At 41.8% G+C, this 16,765-nt stretch overlaps 1 protein-coding gene across 7 annotated transcripts in view; it reads right to left on the bottom strand.

The window, feature by feature from the left end:
- KHDRBS3 (KH RNA binding domain containing, signal transduction associated 3) overlaps positions 1-16,765 on the bottom strand; it is a 109,647-nt gene that overhangs the window by 23,662 nt on the left and 69,220 nt on the right. The window lies entirely within an intron of this gene.

Below are 16,765 nucleotides of genomic sequence, written 5' to 3'. Positions count from 1 at the left end.
TTATTGTCTCATCCAACAATAAACCTAACTGAGCTAAACACATGAAAAGTAGAAACGGCACTTTATTTGTACTGATTCCTAGGAAATCCTAATATCCAAATCCTATCCAAATATGCCAAAAACCTCAATGGATATTTAGGGGTATTTTGCCCAGTTTTACCAGATGAGAATGACCTAATGAGAAGACACTTTGAAGATACAGGGACCTAGAGAAATTAAAATCAGGCATCATCTTATACATGGTGTTTTCTGAATAAATGTGTATCAAACCCTGGCAATGTAAGGATAAAGTCTCATGAAAGAACAAACTCTTTCCCAGGAAAAGGAATCTTTAAGAATCTTTCAGCGATGACAGAAAACAAAACTGACTATGAGTATCAATTAGTTATGGATGACAAATGATGGATTGTCCAGCTCTGGTACAAACTATCTCCAATGACTGGAATCTGACAGCTTTCTAGATGTTGTAAGGAAAGCTTTCTATAGCAGAAGCCAATGGCATCCTCAAAACGACTGATAGGAAGCTGTGAATTTGCTGAGAGGTTTTAGCATTTTTCCAGTCATTTGAAATTGCTTATTGTCACGGTTTAAAGCTGGGCCAGCTATTAACCAGGTGGCAGATGCTCTCTGTTAACCCTCTCCCCCCACCTAAGGGAAAGGGAAAGGGAAAAGGGAGAGAGACTTATGGGTTGGAAAGTTAAAACAGTTTTAATAAACTATAATAATGAAAAAGAATATAATAACAATAATAATAGAAATAACCAAATATATACAAATATGTACAAAACCAAGATCAAGAGCTTGGAAATCCTCCTCAGGCAGAATTGCTCCCCCAGTACAGGCAGAGGGGAAAAGGCAGTAGCTCCCCCAGCACGGGCAGAGGGCAAAATGCAAAAGCTGGTACCAATCAGTGGGAGACAGGAGGGCCCCTCCCTCCTGGGCCCCACCTCCAGGAGGCAGTGGGTTAGTGATAAACAGGAAAGTGAGAATGACATGTATGGGATGGAATACCTTGCTGGTCAATCCTGGGTCACCTGCCCCGTCCACTACTCCCTGCAGGTACAACCCCCTTCGGCTCTTTACTCATAAGCAGTGACCTTGGGTTCTCTAAGACTATTTGGCCTGGTTTGAGCCAAACCAGGACATTCCACCCCTTATTCCATACCATTCATGTCATACTCAGATCACCACTACCTTTTCATTTTCAAATATATATATACATATCACTAGTCTATGATTACTTCTAAGATTCCTGGGCGATTAGGGTTTCCTATTCGAGCCCTCTGCGTAATTAATGCAATCCATTTACTCCACGTCGCATCAGTTGCATGATGGGTAGTGGGAACCTTACCCTTGAACATCCAGCCTAGTACTGGTAGTCGAGGTGCTAGGAGAAGTTGTGCTTCAGTACCAATTACCTCTGAAGCAGCTCTAACTCCTTCATATGCTGCCAGTATCTCTTTTTCAGTTGGGGTGTAATTGGCCTCGGAGCCCTTGTATCCTCGACTCCAAAATCCTAGGGGTCGACCTCGAGTCTCCCCTGGCACTTTCTGCCAGAGGCTCCAGGTAGGACCATTGTCCCCAGCTGAGGTGTAGAGCACATTTTTAACATCTTGTCCCGTACGGACTGGTCCAAGGGCTACTGCATGCACAATCTCTTGTTTAATCTGTTCAAAAGCCTGTCGTTGTTCAGGACCCCACTGAAAATCATTCTTCTTTCTGGTCACTTGATAAAGAGGGCGTACAATCTGGCTGTAATCTGGAATATGCATTCTCCAGAAACCCACAACACCTAAGAAGGCTTGTGTTTCCTTTTTGTTAGTTGGTGCGGACATTGCTGTTTATTTGTTGATCACCTCTATCGGGATCTGGCGACGCCCATCTTGCCATTTAATCCCTAAAAACTGGATCTCCTGGGCAGGTCCCTTGACCTTGCCTCTTTTTATGGCAAAACCAGCTTGCAGAAGAATTTGGATTATTTTCTCTCCTTTGTCAAAAACTTCTGCTGCTGTATCACCCCACACAATGATGTCATCAATGTATTGCAAATGTTCTGGAGCTCCACCCTTTTCTAGTGCAGTCTGGATCAGTCCATGGCAAATAGTAGGACTGTGTTTCCACCCCTGGGGCAGTCGATTCCAGGTGTACTGGATACCTCTCCAGGTAAAAGCAAACTGTGGCCTGCACTTTGGTGCCAAAGGAATAGAGAAAATGCATTAGCAATGTCTATGGTGGCGTACCACTTGGCTGCCTTTGACTCCAGTTCGTATTGAAGTTCTAGCATGTCTGGCACAGCAGCACTCAGCGGTGGCGTAACTTCATTTAGGCCACGATAGTCCACAGTTAATCTCCATTCTCCATCAGACTTTCGCACTGGCCATATAGGACTATTAAAGGGTGAGCGAGTCTTGGTAATCACTCCTTGATTTTCTAATTGTCTAATCAGTTTATGAATGGGGATCAGGGAGTCTCGATTGGTGCGATATTGTCGTCGGTGCACCGTGGTAGTAGCAATTGGCACCTGTTGTTCTTCAACCTTCAGCAATCCCACAACAGAAGGATCTTCTGAGAGGCCAGGCAAGGTAGACAGCTGTTTAATGTCCTCAGTCTCTACAGCTGCTATACCAAAGGCCCTTCCGTACCCTTTTGGGTCCTTAAAATACCCTCTCTTGAGGTAGTCTATGCCAAGGATGCACGGAGCATCTGGGCCAGTCACAATGGGGTGCTTTTTCCATTCATTTTTAGTTAGGCTCACTTCGGCCTCCAATACAGATAACACTTGAGATCCTCCTGTTACTCCTGAAATGCTGATAGATTCTGCCCCTTTATGATCCGATGGCATTAGGGTGCACTGTGCACCAGTGTCTACCAGGGCTCGATACCTTTGTGGTTTTAATGTGCCAGGCCATCGAATCCACACAGTCCAATAAATCCGGTTGTCCCTCTCCTCCACCTGGCTGGAGGCAGGGCCCCCCTAATTAAGAAATGGATTCGTGCTGCTCACAGGGACTGGACCTTCATTTCTCCTATTCACACTTGGGAAAAAGTGATTTGAGGCCCATCTCCCCTGACTGGGGTCCTGCTCACTGGTAACTGGAGCAGCCATCCTCCTAGAAAAATTCTCTCTGGTATTTCTTTTAGCTTGCAACTCACGTACTCGTGCCTGTAGGGTACTGGTAGGTTGTCCATGCCATCTGCTCATATCCTCCCCATAACCACGCAGGGCAAACCACAGGATACCTCGTGATGTGTTCCTTTTCCTTTGAGCTGGTCCTGTAGGAGAACGTTTTGTCTTAACAGCTGCAACACGCGCCTGTGTAGGTAGAGAGTCAAGTTTATTCTCGATCATGGACAGTTTGTCTGACAGTTGTTTAAATGAGTCCTTGTTCTCCTTAGTCAGTTTTTCCACAGCCGAGATGCGTGCCTGCAGTGGGGAAGAAATACTATCTTCATACTGTCGCATACAGTTAGCCATTTCGCCCACAGTAGAATGTGCCATATCATCTTCTCCCCATACTAATATTGACAATGTATGGGTATATGTCGGTGGAGCATTCTTCACAACCTTCCGGAACATGGATCGGTTGCATTCCACTTCATCAGGATCTACAGGATCTACAATGTCCCGTGGGTGTCTATAAATGATCTCTTGCACAGCCAGTTCTCTAAGGTAGTTAATACCTTTTTCTATAGTGGTCCATTTGCTTAGGTGGCTCATAACATCATCTTTATAGGGATACCTGCTCTTTACAGCTGACAAGAGTCGCCTCCAGAGACTGACAGTGTTTGACTTTCTTGCGAGCGCTTTATCAATACCACCATCTCTGGACAGGGATCCCAACTGTCTGGCTTCTCTGCCATCCAATTGCATGCTGTCTGCCCCATTATCCCAGCATCGGAGCAACCAGGTAATAATAGGTTCACTGTCATAACGGCTGAAGTCTTTCCTTATATTTCTCAGGTCCTTCAGGGATAAGGAGTGGTAGGTTATCTCTACGTCCGAGTCCTCTTGTGATAGTTCTGCTTTAGAAGGACCTTTCTTCTGTGATGGGTCTGCTTTAAAAGGACGATCGAGGAAACCCCCATCTGTGTCAGGCCCTAACTCTGCCTGAGAAGGGCCCTCACCTGGGTCATATGATGGCTCTGCCTTAGAAGGCTCTGAGTCATCATCCTTCACTTCACGAGCTGATTTCTTTTGGTATTTCTTCCTGGTTACAGGAGCAATTGGCAGAGATTCGATAGATGTTGGAGTCTGAGTAGATGCAGTGGCTGTCGTGGGAGTGCTGAGAGTCTGAGTAGCTGCAGTGGCCATCTTGGGGGGTGTAGCAGTTGTGGTACAGGCTGCCAAGGTTTCAGTGGGTTTAGTGGCTGTAGCGGCAGCACACGCTGTAGGATCTGAGGCTGTAGCGGCCATACACACTGTAGGATCTGAGGTGGCTGCATAACACTTACAACTGTCCCTGCACCGATATTTAATCTTATCCCACATCAGAAAACATTCAGGAAAAACAAAAATAAAAACATGCCACCTAGACAGCACCATCCTAATTTCGCAAAATCTAGTGGAATCAGCTTGGCAGAAAAGGAGAAGGTACTATTTCCCAAAGTAAAACTGGAAGTGTAATCATTAACAGAATCAGCTAAAGGACGCCTGGAGCGTGCAGATGAAGTCGCTGCTACTGATTCGCGATTAAAGCTGCCCATCATTGTGTCATAGAGATAAGAGATCGGAATATTAACTGCCCAGTTTATCACAGCATAAATCAGTATCAAACCCCATACCAAAATAATACATTTCGACCAGCGCCCACTGCTAAACTGCATGTAAACATTCATAAGAAGCAAGCAATAACACAGTGCCCACGGCAGGTAAGGCATCATTGCAATACTCAACTGTGAAAGAAACTCCATAAAAAGATGAGATAACACAGCATTCAAAAATGACATCACCATCTTCACTATCTGTTTTAACTTTCCAAACCCTTGTAAATCTCAAAGGAAGAAATCTGATATTCTCTCAGCTGAGCTCTCCGGGTCTCCTCCCACCAGAGCCAGGATTCAACTTATCACAGCAACCTGTTGGAGCTTCTTTCGAGCCCCACGTTGGGCGCCAATAAATCTGTCACAGTTTAAAGCTGGGCCGGCTATTAACCAGGTGGCAGATGCTCTCTGTTAACCCTCTCCCCCCCCCGCCAAGGGAAAGGGAAAAGGGGAGAGACTTATGGGTTGGAAAGTTAAAACAGTTTTAATAACTATAATAATGAAAAAGAATATAATAACAATAATAATAGAAATAACCAAATATATACAAATATGTACAAAACCAAGATCAAGAGCTTGGAAATCCTCCTCAGGCAGAATTGCTCCCCCCAGTACAGGCAGAGGGGAAAAGGCAGTAGCTCCCCCCACGGGCAGAGGGCAAAATGCAAAAGCTGGTACCAATCAGTGGGAGACAGGAGGGCCCCTCCCTCCTGGGCCCCACCTCCAGGAGGCAGTGGGTTAGTGATAAACAGGAAAGTGAGAATGACATGTATGGGATGGAATACCTTGCTGGTCAATCCTGGGTCACCTGCCCCGTCCACTACTCCCTGCAGGTACAACCCCTTCGGCTCTTTACTCATAAGCAGTGACCTTGGTTCTCTAAGACTATTTGGCCTGGTTTGAGCCAAACCAGGACACTTATATGAAAAACCAGGCAATCTGCACATCTGTACTGCTTCACCACAGCTAGATCAGGGAACATGATTGTTTCCCAGCAGCGATTAGTAGAAGGTTGTCTATGAATATTTGCAGGCACAAATAAGTGACAGCCTATTCATAGGTCTGGAAGAAGAAACGAGGATTCTTCCAGTTGTCTGTTGCAAAGACATCCATGGATAAATAGTCCCACTTGAAGAGGAAATGCATTGTTTTCTCTTTCAGCAATTCACTGTCCTGAAATTCAAAATTAAAATAGAGTCTTAGCATTTTCTTTGCCCATCTGATATGGATATGGATTTTTCTTGATAAGCTACACACTAAACCCACAAAACCATTGCCTCCTGGCAGCTATTACAAACAAGCACTTTATGACTTATCGATGCAATACACAGACATCTGTTAACAATACAGACATTGATCAACAGCAGAAGTTGTCTGAGCCAACTTATTTGCTCTGTTCCAGAACATTTACATGACATTTGGTCTCTTCTCATAGGATCTCCCAACTGTGAACGAGCCCTCCCTAAGAGGTACTCCTCAACTTCAAACCGTGCACACCCGGGAGGGACAACAAATGAAAGCAGAGGACTGAAATTAACCTTTTACCATGTTAGGAAAGCTTTGCTGCTAAGGAATTCTTGGAGAAGTCTTAAGCCATCAGTCCTATTCTTCACATTTATGTTAACTATTTTACTAAAAATTGATTATGAAAGAAAAGGGGAAAATAGATTACTCTGAAGTTATGGTGTCCCTATGACTTCTTGAAGACAAAGGAACAAAGTAAATTTAAACAGTAAGAACCTTAACAAGATGTCCAGCAGAAAAAAAGGAAAATTTGGGGGATATCCATGCTGTATTTTAAGACTTAAGTGTTTCTAGTATTAGCATTTCTCTTCCAACGAAATTTTGCCCAGAACTCATTACTGTTCACAATTTTGTGTGTTAATAAATTGACTACTGCAGAAATTGTCCTACATTATTATATTGTTGAAAGTGGCTCTTAGAAGCTTTGAATGGAAAAATATCTGGTTTGTAGTTTATGTATGTGGGACTCTTGTAACTTACCATTAAAAAGATCAACCTGTGCTGTTATGATTACTATGATCTGCTTAAATAGATCAATTCTTCCTTTTTATTGCTGTATTTATATTTATAAAAACAAAAGTTTATATTAAAACCAAGATAAACTTCACATGCAACATGTTACAAAAATAGGTTTAAAGAGCTGCTCTCAATGGCTTGTTCTCTTAAAAGAGATTCAAATTCCAAAATATTTGTTTACTGTGTATTATTACCTTGCAACAGCAATTAGGCAGGGGCAGCTGAAGTATGTTTCAGAGCTTTCCCTGAATTAGGTCTGACACAGGACTTTCTTAGTCATACAGTATTTGAAAACTTTTTCTTTCAGTAGGTTACAAATAAGGTTGGCCAAGGCAGAAGGTTTTACATTTTAGATTAAATCCATAATACTTGAGCATTTTCTTTCTGAAACAGACCTCTTGTGGCTTCAAGAAGTGTTTTCTTTAACTTTATTTGGTATCTGGGTATAATATCCTTGGCCATCTGGCATATTTCAGTACTGTAAAATATCATGCTAACTTAAATGAAAATAACTATCAATTTTATACATATATAATGACAATGGACAGGAGAGAACTTAAATATGCACAGATATCATGTATTAAAGTACATCACAGATTCACTGACAAGCAGGTGGTTGGTTGACAAGCAGGTTGCTTTAGCAGGGGGTTGGACTTGATCTCCAGAGGTCCCTTCAAACCCTAACCATTCTGTGACTGCTATACAGATTTCTTTCTGTATAATACAGGAAGAATTACACCTTCACAAGAATATATTAATTGTATTTTTCCTGCTGATTTTTCAGCATGCTGCAGGTTTTTATAAAAAAGCGTTCATTTTTGTATTTAAGGCCATTATTCTTCTTCAGGTGGAAGACAGCATTTGTGTTCCTACCACCTACCAAATGCAATACAATGGACTTCCCCTCTACTCCAATTACACAAGTCTATAAATAGCTCTTCCTAAATGTACTCCATAATCAGAAAGAGTTTACTGGTGAAGCTGTATTTCCTCTCCCACTCAAAAAAAAATAAAAACCCAAACAAGAGCATATTTTCACGCCATGAATGGGACCATTTTGTTTCTGTTACTCATTATTCTACTTTTCAGGATAACCTAGAAAACTAACTCTCATCACATTTAGTCTGATCAACAGGTAAGTGTGCAGTACAGTTTGTGCTTACAGCAAAAGTGTGGAAAACTGAGTTGAAAATGCTAAAGTCCTCTTAAACTACAGGTATTTTTCATGCAACATTTGAAAGATTAACCAGGAAGGTATCAAGAGCAATTCTGCTGACTTCTGTTAATTTCGGTCTTAAGAATCTTCCCCCAAAGTAACAGAACAGCTAGAATTACAAGACAGATCTTTGGAAAAGAATATGAAATTACTCTGTAAAAATCTCAAACCTTTATTAATAAACTCCTTCATTAAGTCAGCCTGTAAGCCAGAATCACATTACATTTCCTCTTAAATAGAGCTCCTGCCTGCAGTTGTCCCAACGATAGTGCCTGCAGTTGATATAAATCCAAAGAGCAGCACTGGTAACAGTAATTGTTCAGTGCAAAGTGCAGAAATTTTTCATGTACAGAACCAAAGGCAATGTGTAAATACGCACCCTTCAAATACATTAAACAGTAAGTTACTGTCACAGGTCAAAAGATGATAAAAGTAATGAAAGCAATCTTTGCCAAAACCTCTGCACCACGCAAAGCATTATAAATCTTCCTAAGCCTTGCTTATCAGCGTTTCTTTCTAATAATTAAGCACTCTAAACACACCCTTCCTCATGGGGAATAGGAAATGGTGGCTTTAAATTATAATCTGCTGGCAGTGACAATGACAGAATAGTGTTTGGGCCCTCTTTAGGGGAAATTAACAATGCTTCAAAGAGAACAAGACAGAGAAACAGGAAGAAAGAAGAGTGTAAAAAGTTCATTTTAACAAAAAGGCCATTTGCAGTGCTGGAAAAAAAAAATCATGAAATCAATAAGAAATCAATTTTCCAGCTCTCCCCAACTAAGGAAATCCATCGAAGGGAAAAAATTAAGGCTGTTATCACTGCAACTAGAAGGTTGTTGTTTCTCTTCCTCATCATTCTCTGAAATTAATACTTACACCAGTACTTTATCACAGAATACTGGAAGAATGCCTTTTAGAAAAAAGCTATCACATTCAAAAAATTGTTTGTGCAGACATTAACTCGAAGGAGAAAACATGAGACACCATCAGTGCAGTGAAAAATTTTTTTTTTTTCAAATTAGAATTGTAAAGGGAAGGAACAGTCATTTTGTTATGTGGAAATAACACCTCCCCATCATTTAATCAACAGGGAATATGGGTCAATCAAAACAAATATGGGTAGCTACTACCATCTAAAGTCTGAGTGATAACATTAAGGACATTAGCAGCAAACACGCATACACTGCAAGCTCTTATTTTGTAGATTTTCATCTGTTTTCATCTAGAAGGAGCCTAGTGCATATTCAACCAGAACAAATAAGGTATTCATGGAATGAGAGATGTATTAGTGGATTGTCTTTAATGCACTGACAAAAAAGAAGAGTTGCTAATAAATATAGGAAAGTAACATTTAAACTAAGTTTAAATGGCCAGGCCAAACCAATCCTGCCTTTCTATATCCAACAGCAGGGAGCAGTGTCAGAATCAGGAGTACGACTCATGCTCATTCAATAATACCAAGTCAGAAAATGATCTGCTTAGTGAACAGCTTAAACTAAAACACTTTAAGAAAATATTTTATATGCACATTATAGGTGAACCTTCAACTTTGAGATAGGCAGGTGGAAAACCTTTTCAGCCTCTCCTCCAAAACATTCCACTGTTTCCACAGCCAAAGTCACCTAATTTCCTGAGAAAATGGAAAGATTTTTCATTCTTTCTCCACCTCATCCTGAAAACCCCAGAGAAGGTAAATGTAAAAGATTCACAATAAAACAAAACAATTAATTGAGAGACTTAAATTTAAAACTTGTTCTTTACATTTATTTCTTATTGTTTGTCCTATTTAGCATGAAAAACAACATTGTAATTGGCAAAAAACCCCAAGAAATAATGGTTTGATGCTATGAACTTGCTTCTAAAAGTCTTACTTGAATTCACCGTGACTTTAAGAATAGCCTTAGCACTTCTGAAAAAGCCAGAACTCAGTAAATACATGGCTTAAAAAAAAAAAAAAAAAAGGTGTAATACCTAAGTAGAAGCCACAACATTATCACAGAGGGGAACAGAAACAGAATGGAGAAACGATCATTTCTCCATTCAGGGAGAATTTAAATTCTTATGTCGTCTGCACTAGCCCTTACTTTGCCACCTCATCTCCAAGTAGCATTTATTTGTAAATAAGAAGCTTCGATTTTTTTAATATGGTATACAAAGTTTTTGCTCTTTTTTCCTACATATGTCTTTCCTTCTTCAACCATGAACAGCAAGTGAGCAAATGAATGTTAATGAGAAAAAAGTCTACTTTAAAAACAGTTCACCATGCAAAATCACCATTGTATTAATAGCTCCAAGAAATTGCTCCCACATTAATCAATTTTCAGTTTTTCAAAATCTAAACTAAATATGATCTCAATGAGACGACATGAAATTCAAGCTTAATGCTAGAAAACAAAACAGAATTTCCACTAGCTTTCTAGGAAGGTGCACTAGAAGCCTAGAGGTTATTCAGCTGAATGGGCTCTCACCTGTAAATAGTAAGACTTTGCATTCATTCTTTTCACTAATAGATACATACATGCATATTTTATAATAATCACTGGATCATGAAATGGATTTTGTTCTTAGCTGTCCAGCCAAATGCTATTTGTGAACAAACTTCCCTTAAGTCTTCCCAAAAACAAATTTGTAAGGATTTCTTGCAAAATCAAAAGGACAGAAACCCCTGCTCTTGACACCGTGTATGTTAGGACAGCCAGTATCCTGGTGGTCAGCACACCATCTCCAGAAAGAACCAAGGGGATACGAATACCTGTGACAGGAATTTGAATCAAGGGCCTTCCACTACTGGATAAATACTGAGCTTTCAGTTATGAAGAGACACATATAGCACCACATCATCTGCTCATAGATGTTGTTAGACAGCATGTTACAGTAACGTCTGTTTGGGTCTTCCCCATTTTCTCATGGGAAACAGTATGACAATAGTCTCATGCTATTGTAATACCTATAATATATATGTAACTTATAGTATACAACATGAGCCGGCAGCGTGTGCTTGCAGCCCAGAAGGCCAGCTGCATCCTGGGCTGCATCAAAAGCAGTGTGGCCAGCAGGTCGAGGGAGGTGATTCTGCCCCTTTACTCCACTCTCGTGAGACCCCACCTGTAGTACTGCGTTCAGCTCTGGGGCCCCCAACATAAGAAGGACATGGAGCTGTTGGAGCAAGTCCAGAGGAGGGCAGTGAAGATGATCAGAGGGCTGGAGCACCTCTGTTATGAAGACAGGCTGAGAGGTTTGGGGCTCTTCAGCCTGGAGAAGAGAAGGCTCCGGGGAAACCTCATAGCAGCCTTCCACTACCTGAAGGGGGCCTACAGGAAAGCGGGAGAGGGGCTTTTTACAAGGGCAAGTAGTGACAGGACGCGGGGGAATGGTTTTAAACTGAAAGAGGGTAGATTTAGATTAGATATTAGGAAGTAATTCTTTCCTGTGAGGGTGGTGAGACACTGGACCAGGCTGCCCAAAGAAGTTGTGGCTGTCCCCTCCCTGGCCATGTTTAAGGCCAGGTTGGATGGGGCTTTGAGCAACCTGGTCTAGAGGAAAGGTGTCCCTGCCTGTGGCAGGGGGGTTGGAACTAGATGATCTTCAAGGTCCTTTCCAACCCAAACCATTCTATGATTACAAGCTTAAGACTGAAGCACTGCTTTATCTGTCAGTAAAAGCAATTTATTTCTGGAAATATCCAGGAAAGTATGCTTCAGGAAATAAAGCTTAAAATCTTACCACTCCCTAAGCTTTAGGATCTTCCAGAGCCAGGCAATAACTAAATGTATATTTTAAAGAGTAGATTTTGCAGTTTATCAGTATCTTTTTTTGTATCCAAGTTCTATACGTCCTTCTAAGAAGCCTGTATCTGTATCTTTAAGTTAAGAACTTCTTGGCATATAATTGGAAATAGTTCATAATGTTCTTTTTCAAGTTAAGTAAACTAACATTAGAAAGGCTCCCTAGGTCTCTTACTGGTAGACAGTCCATCTTAATTCAATTTCTTATTACACAAAGCAATCTCATTGAAGCATTCTAATTGAAGCATTAACTGCTAGAAATTATACATGTGGTCACTGCATTAGAAAAATCTGCCACTGAGGTAAGCCTTGTCTGAACACAAGAGAATATCGATAAAATTGCCACAAACAGAAGTAAAGCTCTACCACAACTTTCCCACACACACACTAGGGAGGTACCCTCAGTAAGTTTCAGTACAGTACCAAGCTGGGCAGGAGTGTCGATCTCCTGGAGGGTAGGAAGGCTCTGCAGAGGGATCTGGACAGGTTGGATAGATGGGCCGAGGCCAACTGTATGAGGTTCAACAAGAACAAGTGCTGGGTCTTACACTTCGGCCACAACAACCCCATGCAACACTACAGGCTGGGGGAAGAGCAGCTGGAAAGCTGCCTGGTGGAAAAGGACCTGGGGGTACTGGCCAATAGCTGGCTGAATACAAGCCAGCAGCATGCCCAGGTGGCCAAGAAGGCCAACAGCATCCTGGCTTATATATCGGAAATAGTATGGCCAGCAGGCCAAGGGAAGCGATCGTCCCCCTCTACTTGGTGCTGGTGGGGCTGCACCTTGAATACTGTGTTCAGTTTTGGGCCCCTCACTACAAGAAAGACATTGAGGTGCTGGAGAGAGTCCAAAGAAGGGCAACGAAGCTGATGAAGCATATACAGAATGTCTTATGAGGAGCAGCTGAGGGAACTGGGATTGTTTAGTCTGGAGAAAAGGAGGCTGAGGGGAGACCTGATAGCTCTCTACAACTACTTGAAAGGAGGCTGTAGCAAGGTGGGTGTTGGTCCCTTCTCACAGGTAACAAGCAATAGGACAAGAGGAAAAGGCCTCAAGTTGTACCAGAGCAGGTTTGGATTGGATATCAGGAAAAATTTCTTCACAGAAAGGGTTATCAAGCATTGAAACAGGCTGCCCATGGAAGTGGTGGAGTCACCATCCCTGGAAGTATCTAAAAGACATGTAGATGTGGTGCTTAGGGACATGATCTAGTGGTGGACTTGGCAGTTCCAGGTTAACAGTTGGACCTGATGATCTTAAAGGTCCTTTCCAACCAAAAGAATTCTATGATTCTATCTGATTGCTTTCCAAAGTAGTGTTGAAGCAAGTTTTGGCCATAACTTGCTAGAATGATGAGTTTTATTTTTCAGTGCAGACATTCCACACTGCCATAGCAATGGATTTTAAATCCATGTTTAAAGTCCAATTCTTAATGCCTAAAAATCCAATTATGAACTCAGATAAACCTCACTTTGCATTTAACATATTTAAGCAGCCAAAACAGGACTTGACATGACATCACAAATATATTCAGATAAAGTACAGAACTGAAATATTTACAGAATATTTGCAAAATATTTACCTTTGTAAAATGAAAATAGCAGCAAATAAAAATCTAATCTTAAAAAAGCTTCAGTCGCATTGTTGTGTTACTAATTTTGAAAGAGCCTCAAAGGTTTGAGGCTGGAAGAAGATGACAGCAGAAGAGGCAGAGAGCAGCAACGGTTAGCAGACAGTAACTGAGACTGAACAGTTATATTCTAACCTATATTTGACTGAACATTCACAAAGGAATTGACACTATTAAAGAGTAGTGAATTGCTAGCACACTGTTACTAATTTCCTGCTTACTGAGAATTATGGAAAAGCTTGAAAATTCCAGCTAGTAGTTAAATACAATTTCTATTTCTTAATGGAATAAATTATCAACTTAAACATACACGATTTCCCTTATCCAAGTATTATAAAAATAATCCTGGTCATGCTTCACACGTCATACTAGGCTTTCTCCTGACCTGAGCAGCTGAGGACATGAAAGTGGGAGGTGTGTTAGCCTTCAGAGGAAGTTTGTCACACCAAACAGAGCAGTGAGGTTAGAAGAGTGATTATAAAGCTGGCTGGCTGTAGAGGCCTGAATTTTTCCCATCATCTATGGTGGTTGTACAGCTATTAAAGAGACAATGTTCACAGAAAATTATAAGGAACTGTCATTTAGTGGCTTCAAAAACTTCATCATGGTCCTAACAATATGGTGAGGTCCCAGGAAGAATGGGTCCTGGGGCTGAGACAGATACATAAGTGAGACTGGCAACAGTGGAGTGGGAAAACTAGTTATACTGAACTGGAAAAACACGCAGACATTGCTGCTAGGCAGATATGTTGTGCGACTTCTGCGGAGAAGGGCAACAGGCATCCAGAGTCAGCATTACAAACATCACAGAAAGCTGACAGTTGACAGATGTAGTCTACCTCTGTGTAGAGTTTTCTGTAGTGGCTAAGTTCTGGACAACTTCCCTACGTGCTCCAAGCACAGGACAGCAATGGTCACCTAGCTTTGTTGATCTTGAGCCCACATTAAAATGCATCTAAATTCAAATTAACGATTTTTTGCCTGTGTCATGATTTTCCCATGTGAGATACTGCCTCCAGAATTAACCCTTCCAATTTTTCAGAATGAAATAGGTATTTTCTTTCCCATTTTTATATTATCTTCTAGAAAACAACTTCTTAATCAAGAAGAGGAAGGAGAGAGATTAGGATAGGCAGGAGTCAGAACCGAGTAAGTTCCTTGTAGATGGTAGAGATTCATTGGTCTCAAGAACTACAAAAAAAAAATTAGCAAAGAGAGTGAAGGAAAAGGGAGGCTGTTTGTGACTCGATGGCCTCATTTTCTGTCCCAAGGTATACTTAATAGCACTGCACAGAGGAAATGGGCAAGGACTTTGTGTACTGAAAGTCCTGCATCATCTTTGAGATATTTAGAGTTACAGAAGCAAGCAGTTGAAGGCTTTTATAGTTTGCTTCTTTCTGAACTTGCGTAGTTTCACAGTATTTTAATGATATAAAGCAGAGACTTGTAAGCCTAAGGGAATGAAAAGCTTCATAAATCCTTGCAGACTTTCCAATCCTCAATGGAAAGCCTTCTTGTGGTGGGTTTACCCTGGCTGTATGCCAGGTGCCCACCAAAGCCGCTCTATCACTCCCCTCCTCAGCTAGACAGGGGAGAGAAAATATAACGAAAGGTTCATGTGTCAAGGTAATGACAGGGAGAGATCACTCACCAATTACTGTCACAAGCAAAACAGACTTGACTTGGGGAAATTAGTTTAATTTATTACCGATCAAATCAGAGTAGGATAATGAGAAGTAAGAACTAAATCTTAAAACCACCTTCCCCCCACCTTTCCCTTCTTCCTGGGCTTAACTTCACTCCCAATTTCTCTACCTCCTCCCCCTGAGCGGCACAGGGGGATGGGGAATGGGGGTTGCGGTTCAGTTCATCACACATCTCTGCTGTTCCATCCTCCTCACACTCTTCCCCTGCTCCAGCGTGGGGTCCCACCCACAGGAGACAGTCCTCCATGAACTTCTCCAAAGTGAGTCCTTCCCACAGGTTGCAGTTCTTCACAAACTGCTCCAGCATAGGTCCCTTCTGTGGAGTACAGTCCTTCAGGAATGGACTGCTAGACTGTAGGCCCCCCATGGGGTCACAAGTCCTGCCAGCAAACCTGCTCCAGTGTGGGCTCCTCTCTCCACAGGTCCTGCCAGGAGCCTGCTCCAGCATGGGCTTCCCATGGGGTCACAGCTTCCTTCAGGCACATCCACTTGCTCTGGTGTGGGGTCCTCCACATACTGCAGGTGGATACCTGCTCCACCATGGACCTCCATGGGCTGCAGGGGGACAGCCTGCCTCACCATGATCTTCACCACTGACTGCAGGGGAATCTCTGCTCTGGTGCCTGGAGCACCTCCTCCCCCTCCTTCACTGACCTTGGTGTCTGCAGAGTTATTTCTCTCACATATTCTCACTCCTCTCTCACGCTGCAGTTGCTCTTGCACAGTTTTTTTTACCCCTTTATCTATGTTATCACAGAGCCACTACCACCATCACTGATTGGCTTGGTCTTGGCCAGTGGCAGGTCCATCTTGGAGCCGGCTGGCATTGGCTCCATTGGACATGGGGGAAGCTTCTGGCATCTTCTCACAGAAGCCACCCCTGTAGCCCCCCTGCTACCAAAACCTTACCACACAAACCCAATACACTTTTAAAGGCTGCTCTGTAACACCTCTGGATGTCCCAGTCTCTGAGGCTATGAAACTATATGCTGCTTAAAATAACTTCTTATGATACCCACAATCTCACTGATGTTCTCATTCTACAGACACTTCTCAAACAGTGACACCTTACCCTGCGCAGATATATTCAGGTTGGCAAACCAGTGCCTAATACTAGATATGGCTAAACAGCAATTAGTAAGGAAAGGACAGAAATACTACTAATGACTCCTACCATGTTACCTTAACCTCCGAAATATACAGTTAAGGCACTTTGATAATGCCCTACAAATTAGCAGGTAAAAAAATACCATGCATTAAATTTAACATACTAATGGTTCATATCCTAGCAAAACTTTATTCTAATGAGTCGCCATTTTAACGAAGGAGACGCAGAAAATAAGACAATTTTTACATAGACCAGCCAGCATTGCTTTATCAATTACAGCTTTAAATATATCTATCCTAGTTAAGATATCTTGTTTGGAAGATAAGTGATCCAGTTCTAGAGAACTTCTTTTTAGAAGTTATTTAGCACAGCACTGTTTCTTTATAGTGCTATTTTCTAATTATTCTGTCTCAGAAGCAAAGCATACATCAGGATACTGATTCAAACAGCTGTTATTTCCATGCCATTTCTACATACACATGCTATAAACAGCATATATAAATAAATATGAAGTC

The sequence above is a fragment of the Nyctibius grandis genome, chromosome 3 (genome assembly GCF_013368605.1).
Source record: "Nyctibius grandis isolate bNycGra1 chromosome 3, bNycGra1.pri, whole genome shotgun sequence".
Taxonomy (NCBI): domain Eukaryota; kingdom Metazoa; phylum Chordata; class Aves; order Nyctibiiformes; family Nyctibiidae; genus Nyctibius; species Nyctibius grandis.
The sequence above is the reverse complement of the archived record's forward strand: the minus strand, read 5'-3'. Positions and strand labels throughout refer to the sequence as shown.